This window comes from Nerophis lumbriciformis, linkage group LG01, assembly GCF_033978685.3.
Source record: "Nerophis lumbriciformis linkage group LG01, RoL_Nlum_v2.1, whole genome shotgun sequence".
Taxonomy (NCBI): domain Eukaryota; kingdom Metazoa; phylum Chordata; class Actinopteri; order Syngnathiformes; family Syngnathidae; genus Nerophis; species Nerophis lumbriciformis.
The window spans coordinates 69,362,501-69,376,718 of record NC_084548.2 but is presented as its reverse complement, the minus strand read 5'-3'; the positions used below and the strand labels follow the sequence as shown (position 1 = coordinate 69,376,718).

The window sequence follows — 14,218 nt, the reverse complement described above, 5'->3', positions numbered from 1 at the left end:
TTTTAGGGTGTGGCGGCTTTTATTTTGCCGCGTTGGTGCGCCACCATTAATTACATGTAGGGGTAACCCCGAACAGTAAAAATGTAGGGGAAAAAAGCAAAAATATGTAATGTGATTAGAAAAAGCTGAAATTAGTTATCATCACGTACAACACAAAATTTTGTTTTTAAATATTATGTCAGTTTTAAGCATTCTTTTTTGTTTTTTATAAAAAAAATATCAAAAAAGCCCCTGCACACTTTGACTTTAGTGGAAAAGGTTTGGACACCCCTGGCCTAATAACATTTCTGAATGAACTAAAAACATGAATAATACAGTAGTATTGGCCACGAAATGAAATAAAGCATAGAGGAAGATTTTTTATATATTTGAGGTCTTTTTTAAACTAATTTTGGCCAATAGTGCGTACATAATAGACTATATAAAGTATACCCAGTCATACAACATATTATTTAAGTTTGTTTTCATGTTAAAAAAACATGCTTTTTTAGGGTGTGCCGGCTTTTATTTTGCCGCGGCGGTGCGCCACCATCAATTACATGTAGTGGTACCCATGAATAGTAAAAATGTAGGGAAAAAAAAGCAAAAATATGTAATGTGATTAGAAAAAGCTGAAATTAGTTATCATCACATATAACACAAAGTTTTGTTTTTTTTCTAAATATGATGTCGGTTTTTAGTATTTTTTTTTGTTTTTTTTTGTTGAAAAATATCAAATAGCCCCTGTACACTTTGATTAAAAACACGAATAATACAGTAGTATTGGCCCCAAAATTAAATTAAGTATAGAGGAAGATTTTTAAAATATTTGAGGTCTTTTTTAAACTAATTATGGCCAATAGTGCGTACATAATAGACTATATAAAGTATACCGAGTCATACAATATATTATTTACCGTAAGTTTGTTTTCATGTTAAAAAAAACATGCATTTTTAGGGTGTGGCGGCTTTTATTTTGCCGCGTTGGTGCGCCACCATTAATTAGATGTAGTGGTGTCCATGAATAGTAAAAATGTAGGGAAAAAAGAGCAAAAATATGTAATGTGATTAGAAAAAGCTGAAATTAGTTATCACCACATATAACACAAAGTTTTGTTTTTAAATATGATGTCGGTTTTTAGCATTCTTTTTTTTTGTATGTGTTAAAAAATATAAAAATAGCCCCTGTACACTTTGACTAAAAACATGAATAATGCAGTAGTATTGGCTCTGAAATTAAATTATGTATAGAGGAAGATTTTTAAAATATTTGAGGTCTTTTTTAAACTAATTATGGCCAATAGTGCGTACATAATAGACTATAAAAAGTATACCCAGTCATACAACATATTATTTAAGTTTGTTTTCATGTAAAAAAAAAAACATGCATTTTTAGGGTGTGGCGGCTTTTATTTTGCCGCGTTGGTGCGCCACCATTAATTAGATGTAGTGGTGTCCATGAATAGTAAAAATGTAGGGAAAAAGAGCAAAAATATGTAACGTGATTAGAAAAAGCTGAAATTAGTTATCATCACATACAACACAAAGTTTTGTTTTTAAATATGATGTCGGTTTTCAGCATTCTTTTTTTTTTTGTGTTAAAAAATATCAAAATAGCCCCTGTACACTTTGACTAAAAACATGAATAATGCAGTAGAATTGGTCCTGAAATTAAATTATGTACAGAGGAAGATTTTTTAAAATATTTGAGGTCTTTTTTAAACTAATTATGGCCAATAGTGCGTACATAATAGACTATATAAAGTATACCCAGTCATACAACATATTATTTAAGTTTGTTTTCATGTTAAAAAAAAAGTGCATTTTTAGGGTGTGGCGGCTTTTATTTTGCCGCGGTGGTGCGCCACCATTAATTAGATGTAGTGGTGTCCATGAATAGTAAAAATGTAGGGAAAAAAGAGCAAAAATATGTAATGTGATTAGAAAAAGCTGAAATTAGTTATCGTCACATATAACACAAAGTTTTGTTTTTAAATATGATGCCGGTTTTTAGCACTCTTTTTTTAAAATAAAAAAAAATATCAAAATAGCCCCTGCAAACTTTGACTTTGGTGGAAAAGGTTTGGACACCCCTGGCCTAAATAAAATGCTGAATGAACTAAAAACATGAATAATGCAGTAGTATTGGCCCCCAAATTAAATAAAGCATAGAGGAAGATTTTTTATATAATTGAGGTGGTTTTTAAACTAATTATGGCCAATAGTGCGTAAGTAATAGACTATATAAAGTATACCCAGTTTTATTATTTAAGTTTGTTTTCATGTTAAAAAAAACGTGCATTTTTAGGGTGTGGCGGCTTTTATTTTGCCGCGGCGGTGCGCCACCATTAATTACATGTAGTGGTGTCCATGAATAGTAAAAATGTAGGAAAAAAAAGCAAAAATATGTAATGTGATTAGAAAAAGCTGAAATTAGTTATCATCACATATAACACAAAGTTTTGTTTTTAAATATGATGTTGGTTTTTAGCATTCTTTTTTAATTTTCATAAAAAAAATAACAAAATAGCCCCTACACAATTTGACTAAAAATATGAATAATACAGTAGTATTGGCCCCGAAATTAAATTAAGCATAGAGGAAGATTTTTAATATATTTGAAGTGTTTTTTATACTAATTATGGCCAATAGTGCGTACATAATAGACTATATAAAGTATACCCAGTCATACAACATATTATTTAAGTTTGTTTTCATGTTAAAAAAAAACATGCATTTTTAGGGTGTGGCGGCTTTTATTTTGCCGCGGCGGTGCGCCACCATTAATTACATGTAGTGGTAATGCCGAACAGTAAAAATGTAGGGAAAAAGAGCAAAAATATGTAACGTGATTAGAAAAAGCTGAAATTAGTTATCATCACGTACAACACAAAGTTTTGTTTTTAAATATGATGTCGGTTTTTAGCATTCTTTTTTAATTTTCATTAAAAAAATAACAAAATAACCCCTACACAATTTGACTAAAAATATGAATAATACAGTAGTATTAGCCCCGAAATGAAATTAAGCATAGAGGAAGATTTTTAATATATTTGAAGTGTTTTTTATACTAATTATGGCCAATAATGCGTAAATAATAGACTATATAAAGTATACCCAGTCATACAATATATTATTTAAGCTTGTTTTCATGTTAAAAAAAACATGCATTTTTAGGGTGTGGCGGCTTTTATTTTGCCGCGGCGGTGCGCCACCATCAATTACATGTAGTGGTAACCCCAAACAGTGAAAATGTAGGGGAAAAAAGAGAGCAAAAATATGTAATGTGATTAGAAAAAACTGAAATGAGTTATCATCACATATAACACAAAGTTTTGTTTTTAAATATGATGTCGGTTTTTAGATTTTTTTAAATTTTTTTTTATAAAAAAAGCTCCTGCACACTTTGACTTTAGTGGAAAAGGTTTGGACACCCCTGGCCTAATACAATTTCTGAATGAACTAAAAATATGAATAATACAGTAGTATTGGCCCCGAAATTAAATAAAGCATAGAGGAAGATTTTTTTTAAATAGATTTAAGGTCTTTTTTAAACTAATTATGGCTAATAGTGCGTACATAGTAGACTATATAAAGTATACCCAGTCATACAACATATTATTTAAGTTTGTTTTCATGTTAAAAAAACATGCATTTTTAGGGTGTGCCAGCTTTTATTTTGCCGCGGCGGTTCGCCACCATTAATTACATGTAGTGGTACCCATGAATAATAAAAATGTAGTGGACAAAGAGCAAAAATAAATAGTATGATTAGAAAAAGCTGAAATTAGTTATCACATATAACACAAAGCTGACACAAATGTCTGTTTTTAGCATTATTTTTTTTTAAATAAAAAAATACCAAAATGGCCCCTGCACACTTTGACTTTGGTGGGTGATCAAAGGTGATGGGTCAAAGGCAGAGAATAATTTCGCCACACCTAGTGTGTGTGTGTGACAATCATTGGTACTTTAACTTTAACTTTAAAGGTTTGGACACCCCCGGCTTAATAAAATTGCTGAATGAAGTAAAAACATGAATAATACAGCAGTATTGGCCCCGAAATGAAATCCAAAGCATTTAGAGCGCACTGCTCAGTATCGTGTCCACTGATTGGCTCGGTCTTACTATATTGGATTAAAGGTGTAAAAGTGACCACGTGGGTTTTATTTCACGACTAAATGATGAATGTTAAAACCCAAATTTAAAAGGTCGTTAACAGATTTTTTATTTTTTATTATGCTCTCGCTATGAAAATATTGGATTTAATAATTGATCATCCCTACTTAATGATGATAATAATTCACCGCGGTCCGGCCTGTGACCAACTAGCGGCGATAAAGAAGCTTTTACTGTACATTTCAACACGAAAGCCTGCAGGCTGAGGTACAGGTGAGAAATGTTCGCAGTGAAAAAAAGGAAAGACCTTAGAGCAGTTAAACCGCGAGTGAGGCTTTTTTTCCCCGCTTCGGGCGTCTGACCGTTACGACCGTCATTACTTGCTGCCGCTCGGGGAACTTCTGCTCTGAGTTCATCTCTACCGAGCCGGGGAGGAGTAAAGGCGACACAGGTGGTGGTGGTGATGATCCTCATGCCTTTCACTGACGGCTACAGATGAGATAAGAGACAGAGCGAGTTGAATTCTTAATAATTCCTGCTGTGGGGAGGGCCAGTGCAAGGTGGGGTCAGGTTGCTGCAGGTCTGCATGGAGGAACATCTCGGACCGGCACTAATCAGACTAAACTGTACCAGCTTCTGGAACTCGAAGAAGCCGGCCGCTCTCGTGCGGACCCTTCTGACATAAACAATCTAGTCTACTTAGAGAAACTGGATTGTCTCCAGAGACTAACATCCGCATACTGGTACTAGTATAGCATCGCGACACTATCCACCCATCTATCCATCTTCTTCCGCTTATCCGAGGTCGGGTCGCGGGGGCAGCAGCCTAAGCAGGGAAGCCCAGACTTTCCTCTCCCCAGCCACTTCGTCCAGCTCTTCCCGGGAGATCCCGAGGCGTTCCCAGGCCAGCCGGGAGACATAGTCTTCCCCGTGGCCTCCTATCAGTCGGACGTGCCCTAAACACCTCCCTAGGGAGGCGTTCGGTTGGCATCCTGACCAGATGCCCGAACAGCCTCATCTGGCTCCTCTCCATGTGGAGGAGTAGCGGCTTTACTTTGAGTTCCTCCCGGATGACAGAGCTTCTCACCCTATCTCTAAGGGAGAGACCCGCCACTCGGCGAAGGAAACTCATTTGGGCTGCTTGTACCCGTGATCTTGTCCTTTCGGTCATAACCCAAAGCTCATGACCATAGGTGAGGATGGCAACGTAGATCGACCGGTAAATTGAGAGCTCTGCCTTCCGGCTCAGCTCCTTCTTCACCACAACGGATCGATACAACGTCCGCATTACTGAAGACGCCGCACGGATCCGCCTGTCGATCTCATGATCCCGAGGCGTTCCCAGGCCAGCCGGGAGACATAGTCTTCCCCGTGGCCTCCTATCAGTCGGACGTGCCCTAAACACCTCCCTAGGGAGGCATTCGGGTGGCATCCTGACCAGATGCCCGAACCACCTCATCTGGCTCCTCTCCATGTAGAGGAGTAGCGGCTTTACTTTGAGTTCCTCCTGGATGACAGAGCTTCTCACCCTATCTCTAAGGGAGAGAACCGCCACTCGGCGGAGGAAACTCATTTCGGCCGCTTGTACCCGTGATCTTGTCCTTTCGGTCATAACCCAAAGCTCATGACCATAGGTGAGGATGGGAACGTAGATCGACCGGTAAATTGAGAGCTTTGCCTTCCAGCTCAGCTCCTTCTTCACAACAACTCAGGAACACTTCAGAAACCCACTGTCAGTAACTACAGTCGGTCGCTCCATCTGTAAGTGCAAGTTAAAACTCTACTATGCAAAGCGAAAGCCATTTATCAACAACACCCAGAAACGCTGCCGGCTTAGCTGAGCCCGAGCTCATCTAAGATGGACTGATGCAAAGTGGAAAAGTGTTCTGTGGTCTGACGAGTCCACATTTCAAATTGTCTTTGGAAACTGTGGACGTCGTGTCCTCCGGACCAAAGAGGAAAAGAACCATCCGGATTGTTATAGGCGCAAAGTGTAAAAGCCAGCATCTGGGATGGTATGGGGGTGTATTAGTGCCCAAGACATGGGTAACTTACACATCTGTGAAGGCGCCATTAATGCTGAAAGGTACATACAGGTTTTGGAGCAACATATGTTGCCATCCAAGCAACGTTACCATGGACGCCCCTGCTTATTTCAGCAAGACAATGCCAAGCCACATGTTACATCAACGTGGCTTCATAGTAAAAAAGTGTGGGTACTAGACTGGCCTGCCTGTAGTCCAGACCTGTCTCTCATTGAAAATGTGTGGCGCATTATGAAGCCTAAAATAGCACAACGGAGACCCCCGGACTGTTGAACAACTTAAGCTGAACATCAAGCAAGAATGGGAAAGAATTCCACCTGAAAAAATGTGTCTCCTCAGTTCCCAAACGTTTACTGAGTGTTGTTAAAAGGAAAGGCCATGTAACACAGTGGTAAAAATGCCCCTGTGACAACTTTTTTTGCAATGTGTTGCTGCCATTAAATTCCAAGTTAATGATTATTTGCAAAAAAAAGTGTGAACATTAAATATCTTTCAATTGAATATAAGTTGAAAAGGATTTGCAAATCATTGTATTCGGTTTTTATTTACGAATTACACAACGTGACAACTTCACTGGTTTTGGGGTTTGTTTAGTAGAGCAGTGTTTTTCAACCACTGTGCCGCGGCACACTAGTGGAGATGATCTAATTTCACCTATTTGGGTTAAACATATTTTTTGCAAACCAGTAATTATAGTCTGCAAATGATGTGTTGTTGTTGAGCGTCGATGCTGTCTAGTAACCGTGTAATACTCTTCCATATCAGTAGGTGGCAGCAGGTAGCTAATTGCTTTGTAGTTGTCGGAAACAGCGGGAGGCAGGGTGCAGGTAAAAAGGTGTCTAATGCTTAAACCAAAAATAAACAAAAGGCGAGTGCCCCTAAGACAGGGGTCGGCAACCCGCGGCTCTAGAGCCGCATGCGGCTCTTTAGCGCCGCCCTAGTGGCTCTCTGGAGCTTTTCAAAAAATGTATGAAAAATGGAAAAAGATGAGGGGGAAAAAAATCTATTTTTTGTTTTAATATGGTTTCTGTAGGAGGACAAACATGACAAAAACCTCCCTAATTGTTACAAAGCACACTGTTTATACTAAACATGCTTCACTGATTCGAGTATTTGGCGAGCGCCGTTTTGTCCTACTAATTTTGGCGGTCCTTGAACTCACCGTAGTTTGTTTACATGTATAACTTTCTCCGACTTTCTAGGACGTGTTTTATGCCACTTCTTTTTCCTGTCTCATTTTGTCCACCAAACTTTTAACGTCGTGCATGAAAGGTGAGTTTTGTTGATGTTATTGACTTGTGTGGAGTGCTAATCAGACATATTTGGTCACTGCAAGCTAATCGATGCTAACATGCTATTTAGGCTAGCGATATGTACATATTGCATCATTATGCCTCATTTGTAGCTATATTTGAGGTCATTTAGTTTCCTTTAAGTCCTCTTAATTCAATTTATATCTCATGACACACTATCTGTATGTAATTTGGCTTTTAATTTTTTGCGGCTCCAGACAGATTTGTTTTTGTATTTTTGGTCCAATAGGGCTCTTTCAACATTTTGGGTTGCCGACCCCTGCCCTAAGAAAAGGCATTGAAGCTTAGGGAAGGCTATGCAGGACAAAACTAAAACTGAACTGGCTACAAAGTAAACAAAAACAGAATGCTGGACGACAGCAAAGACTTACTGTGGAGTAGAGATGCGCGGTTTGCGGACACAACCGCGGAGTCCGCGGATTATCCGCGGGTCGGGTGGTTGAAATAAAAAAAAATTAGATTTTAAATAGATTCAGGCGGGTGGCAGTTAAACCAATTGGGAAATATATATACATAGTTAAATGTTGTTACCCACATACGAAAAACGAGCAGGCACCTGCAGCATATGCCACAACAGAAGAAGAAAAAAAAAAGAGATGGACACTTTTACAGAGTGGAGAAGGGACGCCTCGCCGGGGTCCGGGACCGAGGCCCCTTCCCCCGAGAGGGCCCCACCGGGAGCCGTAGCTGAGGCGATCCGCGAGAAGGGCCCGACGCACGTCCAGGGTCACCACCGCGCCCACCGCACCGACACCCCACCTCATCCGCCTTCGCCGCGGCCGGCGTCACGCGCAGCAGGTAAGCAGCTTACCTGCCCGCCACCCCCGTTGCCGAGGGCGCGTAACAGGGGTCACTCCGCGCGCAGTGCGCTCACGAAAGGGGTGGGGCTCACCCTGGTGAGCCGAGTGGGCCACTTTTGGTAAGCAGAACTGGCGCTGCGGGATGAACCGAACGCCGAGTTAAGGCGCCCGATGCCGACGCTCATCAGACCCCAGAAAAGGTGTTGGTTGATATAGACAGCAGGACGGTGGCCATGGAAGTCGGAACCCGCTAAGGAGTGTGTAACAACCCACCTGCCGAATCAACTAGCCCTGAAAATGGATGGCGCTGGAGCGTCGGGCCCATACCCGGCCGTCGCCGGCAGCGAGAGCCGCGAGGGCTAGGCCGCGACGAGTAGGATGGCCGCCGCGGTGCGCGCTGAAGCCTCGGGCGCGAGCCCGGGTGGAGCCGCCGCGGGTGCGAGGGACATCGCACCTCCACGCGCTTGGAGGTGCGCTCAGCGCGGCTCCCAGATGATTGCGCACTGGTGTGCGTCTGGGCCGTGACAGCGTGGCACGCATTGAATGTCTCTGCTTCATTGGATCAGTCTCCTTTCTTTAACAGGCAAAAGCTTTATAACCTCACTAATGCCTTGCATCGTCTATATTAGATATATAACAACGGGCGGGTGCGGGCGGGTGCGGTTTTGATTAAATGTTAGCGGATGGTTGACGACTTTTGTGATGCGGTTGCGGATGAAATAATTGCCTATCTGCGCATCTCTACTGTGGAGCAAAGACGGCGTCCACAAAGTACAGCCGAACATGACATGACAATCAACAATGTCTCCACAAAGAAGGATAAAACCAACCGAAATATTCTTGATTGCTAAAACAAAGTAGAAATATCGCTCAAAGGAAGACATGAAACTGCTAAAGGAAAATACAGAAAAAAGAGAAAACACCACCAAAATAGGAGCGCGAGACAAGAAGTAAAACACTACACACAGGAAAACAGCAACAAAGTCCAAATAAGTCAGGGTGTGATGTGACAGGTGGTGACAGTACACCTACTTTGAGACAAGAGCTATATTGATGCATGCTTGGTTATGCTTTAAAGTCATATCCAACCACTCTTTACTGTCAACTCAGTTATATTTTTTAATGATTTCTGCTGCTGGTGTGCATACTTGCCAACCTTGAGACCTACGATTTCGGGAGGTGGGGGGTGGGGGGGGGTGGGGGGGGGTGGGGGGGCGTGGTCAGGGGTGGGACAGGGGCGTGTTTGAGGGCGGGGGCGCGGTTAAGAGGGGAGGAGTGTATTGACAACTACAATTCACCAAGTCAAGTATTTCATACATATATATATATATATATATATATATATATATATATATATATATATATATCCTGAAAATATGCAAACAAAACTGTGTTTAGATAATTGATACTTCAAACTTGCATAAATAAATATTAAGGAATATAACATAACTTGGCTTCTGAGAGCTTCAAAATGTAGTGAATAAAATGCTAAAGTTGTTGATAAACAAGCAATTATTTTAATAATTAAATATGGTCATTTTAAAAGAATTATTATGATAATTTAAAATTAATTATTTGAAATATGTTTATTTTAATGTATAATTCTATGGCTGGATGTAATAAGGAGTCAGAAAAAAATACAAATAAAAATACAATTAATTTTGATGTTTTTAGCAAAATATAGTAAAAATGTATTCTTTTTATTTATTTTTTTAAATTAATAAATATATTTACTTTTAGGTAAGATAAACATAATAATACAATTTATCTCTAATCTGGATGATTTAGTTCTTGTCACCCTGTTGTCCTCTCGTAGTGAAAAAAGGCTGTCCTCACTCAGGTCCGGCTGAAAATCGGGAGATTTTCGGGAGAATATTTGTCCCGGGAGGTTTTCGGGAGAGGCGCTGAATTTCGGGAGTCTCCCGGAAAATTCGGGAGGGTTGGCAAGTATGGCTGGTGTGCCTCTGGATTTTTTTCCACGTAAAAATGTGCCTTGTCTTGAAAAACACTGCATTAGAGGTAGATTATGAAATAAATATGGTAGTTTATAAGTATTTGAAGTAAATATGGAATATTAGAGGTTCATTTTAAAGTGAAGAAGTAGATTATGACGTGCGCTGACAGCAGCTAACAGAGGGTGGAGGTGGAGGTGGAGGTGGGGAATGTCAAAGCTGTGAAGCGCATGATCTGACGGCTGACACTCGAACACGAGCAGAAAGCGTCAAGACGGTCTCAGGTGGTGTGATTAACATGTCAAGCCGGGGAGTGGAGGTGAGCCTCAGGTGTGACGAGGACACTTCACGCACAAACCGTCGTTAGCGGCGGGTCACCTTCCTTCCGAGGCGAGTTACGAGAGTGATTATTGTCGTGGTTAAAGGACTGCGTTGTATCGCTGTGAGCAGACGTTACCATGGAAACATGCTCACGAGCCAGATTCAGGTTAATCGCATCACCTGTACTTAGTGAAAACAATTACAAACCCCGTTTCCATATGAGTTGGGAAATTGTGTTAGATGTAAATATAAACGGAATATTTGCAAATCATTTTCAAGCCATATTCAGTTGAATATGCTACAAAGACAACATATTTGATTTTGTTTTTTTGCAAATAATAATTAACTTAGAATTTCATGGCTGCAACACGTGCCAAAGTAGTTGGGAAAGGGCATGTTCACCACTGTGTTACATGGCCTTTCCTTTTAACAACACTCAGTAAACGTTTGGGAACTGAGGAGACACCTTTTTGAAGCTTCTCAGGTGGAATTATTTCCCATTCTTGCTTGATGTACAGCTTAAGTTGTTCAACAGTCCGGGGGTCTCCGTTGTGCTATTTTAGGCTTCATAATGCGCCACACATTTTCAATGGGAGACAGGTCTGGACTGCAGGCGGGCCAGTCTAGTACCCGCACTCTTTTACTATGAAGCCACGTTGATGTAACACGTGGCTTGGCATTGTCTTGCTGAAATAAGCAGGGGCGTCCATGGTAACGTTGCTTGGATGGCTCCAAAACCTGTATGTACCTTTCAGCATTAATAGTGCCTTCACAGATGTGTAAGTTACCCATGTCTTGGGCACTAATACACCCCCATACCATCACACATGCTGCCTTTTACACTTTGCGCCTATAACAATCCGGATGGTTCTTTTCCTCTTTGGTCCGGAGGACACGATGTCCACAGTTTCCAAAAACAATTTGAAATGTGGACTCGTCAGACCACAGGACACTTTTCCACTTTGTATCAGTCCATCTTAGATGAGCTCAGGCCCAGCGAAGCCGACGGCGTTTCTGGGTGTTGTTGATAAACGGTTTTCGCCTTGCATAGGAGAGTTTTAACTTGCACTTACAGATGTAGCGACCAACTGTAGTTACTGACAGTGGGTTTCTGAAGTGTTCCTGAGCCTATGTGGTGATATCCTTTACACACTGATGTCGCTTGTTGACGCAGTACAGCCTGAGGGATGGAAGGTCACGGGCTTAGCCGCTTACGTGCAGTGATTTCTCCAGATTCTCTGAACCCTTTGATGATATTACGGACCGTAGATGGTGAAATCCCTAAATTCCTTGCAATAGCTGGTTGAGAAAGGTTTTTCTTAAACTGTTCAACAATTTGCTCACGCATTTGTTGACAAAGTGGTGACCCTCGCCCCGTCCTTGTTTGTGAATGACTGAGCATTTCATGGAATCTACTTTTATACCCAATAATGGCACCCACCTGTTCCCAATTAGCCTGCACACCTGTGGGATGTTCCTAATAAGTGTTTGATGAGCATTCCTCAACTTTATCAGTATTTATTGCCACCTTTCCCAAATTCTTTGTCACGTGTTGCTGGCATCAAATTCTAAAGTTAATGATTATTTGCACATTTACATCTAACACAATTTCCCGACTCATATGGAAACGGGGTTTGTAAATGATTACATAAAACACCACAGATAACTTTCTGACGGACATTGGGACCTCAAAAGTATTTCATGACCTTTTTGTTGGGCCGGACATCCTGGTGTCAACCTTCCAATGTCTTCGGTCCAAAACACATGGATGGACTCCCTGGTCGCTGGTCCCAGTCCTCTTCTTTGCCACAGTTCAACCCTGGAACGGATCAAGTCAATCCGAGTCAACATACTGTATTCTGCCAATAATATGACTTATTAATAATACATTATTTGTTTTACATTTTACAACCGTATACGCCTTTAGATAATGTGAATGTGTCACGACTTGGTCCTTGGTGTTTGCTTTTCCGGAAGGCAACAGAAAGTTGGCTCGGGCGAGACGGGAATGTAAGTACATATTTTTATTTTTTACACTAACAAAGGACAAAAAAAAAAAGAGTACAAACGAAAAGCGCGCACAGTGGCGGAGAACAAACTATGAAACCAAAAGACTATAGCATTAATAAACAAAAACTTACTTGGCTTGGACTAAAGTAGCAGCATGAAAGATGGACATGAAAACAAGTGTCAGGAATGTGAAGAGCATAAATGTGGCATGTCGCCAGGAAGACAAACTGAAAACAATGAACTTAAATACTACAGACATGATTAACGAAAACAGGTGCGTGACTCAAAACGTGAAACAGGTGCATGACGTGACAGGTGAAAACTAATGGGTTGCTATGGTGACAAACAAGAGTGCACAATGAGTCCAAATGTGGAACAGGTGAAACTAATGGGTAACCATGGAAACAAGACAAGGGAGTGAAAAGCCAGAAACTAAAGTGTCCAATAACTAAACAAAACAAAACATGACTAATACAAAACATGGTCACACAGACATGACAGAATGATTATTACGGGCGATTATGGGCCTGCTGCAATGCAAGCAGCCCATATTATTATTGCTCATACTTCAACTTGTATTATAACTATAGTTCCGCACGTTTCTCTTACGCTGAATACGAGACAAACCGGCCAACGAACCCCCACGTACACTGTATTGCCAGGCAGAGACAGAGTTCAATTTTGCTCATGAGGAGAACGCATGGACCTGCGCACTAAGTTCCAGTCTCACCCTACGCTCTGAGGAAAAGTCCTTGCGCTCCTCTATTTATTCAGTTTAGGACGTTCCCCAGTTACGTCGCTGAGGCTGCTTCTAAAGGGAGGGGTCTCACATTATGCAAGCATCTCAGTACGCACAATAAGTAACCTCATATATATATATTGTCGGAGGCAGATATTTACATATATCCGAATTTAAGTGTTACTTCTTTTTATAATCATATTACAAAACAGCTAGTGTTTTTCTTCCAATTGTGGTCTTTTGGTTGTCTGCAAAACTGTGTGCTTAACCTTGAATGAGGAATGTTAGAGAGAGAGAGATAATGGACATTTGTTTTGGCTAGAGACACAGGACTGCCAGGGACTTAAGAGGGGAGTTTCGGGGGGCAGACGATCTTAGGGGGCGCAATTGAATGTTCTATGCTGGACTGGTCTGAATGTATATCTGCAAAGCTTTGCAAATATATTACAAAAATACCTATTCTGTCTCTGGTGGTTTTTCAACTCAGCTTTAAGTGTCGTAAAGAGCTTGGGAGCGACTTGTGACTTGAATTCCCTGGGAGGATCAACTGGTCCAAAACGCAACAATATATATGTATATATATATATATATATATATATATATATATATATATATATATGTATGTGTGGGAAAAAAATCACAAGACTATTTAATCTCTACAGGCCTGTTTCATGAGGGGTTCCCTCAATCATCAGGAGATGATTGAGGGAACCCCTCATGAAACAGGCCTGTAGAGATGAAATAGTCTTGTGATTTTTTTTCCACACATACATATATTGCGCTCTACTACGGTATCGAGCACTATTTTTTGGATAACCTTATTAAGACATATATATATATATATATATATATATATATATATATATATATATATATATATATATATATATATATATATATATATATATATATACGTGTGTGTGTGTATATATATATATA

General features: G+C 40.4%; 1 protein-coding gene and 1 long non-coding RNA gene across 2 annotated transcripts in view; one reads left to right on the top strand and one right to left on the bottom strand.

The window, feature by feature from the left end:
• Positions 1-14,218, top strand: part of syt6a (synaptotagmin VIa) — a 188,316-nt gene that overhangs the window by 56,469 nt on the left and 117,629 nt on the right. The gene's annotated exons all lie outside the window — the stretch shown is intronic.
• Positions 12,207-14,218, bottom strand: part of LOC133572251 (uncharacterized) — a 107,494-nt gene continuing 105,482 nt past the window's right edge. The window contains exon 3 of the long non-coding RNA XR_009810514.1: positions 12,207-12,349. This is a non-coding gene — a long non-coding RNA (uncharacterized lncRNA). The remainder of the gene's footprint in view (positions 12,350-14,218) is intronic.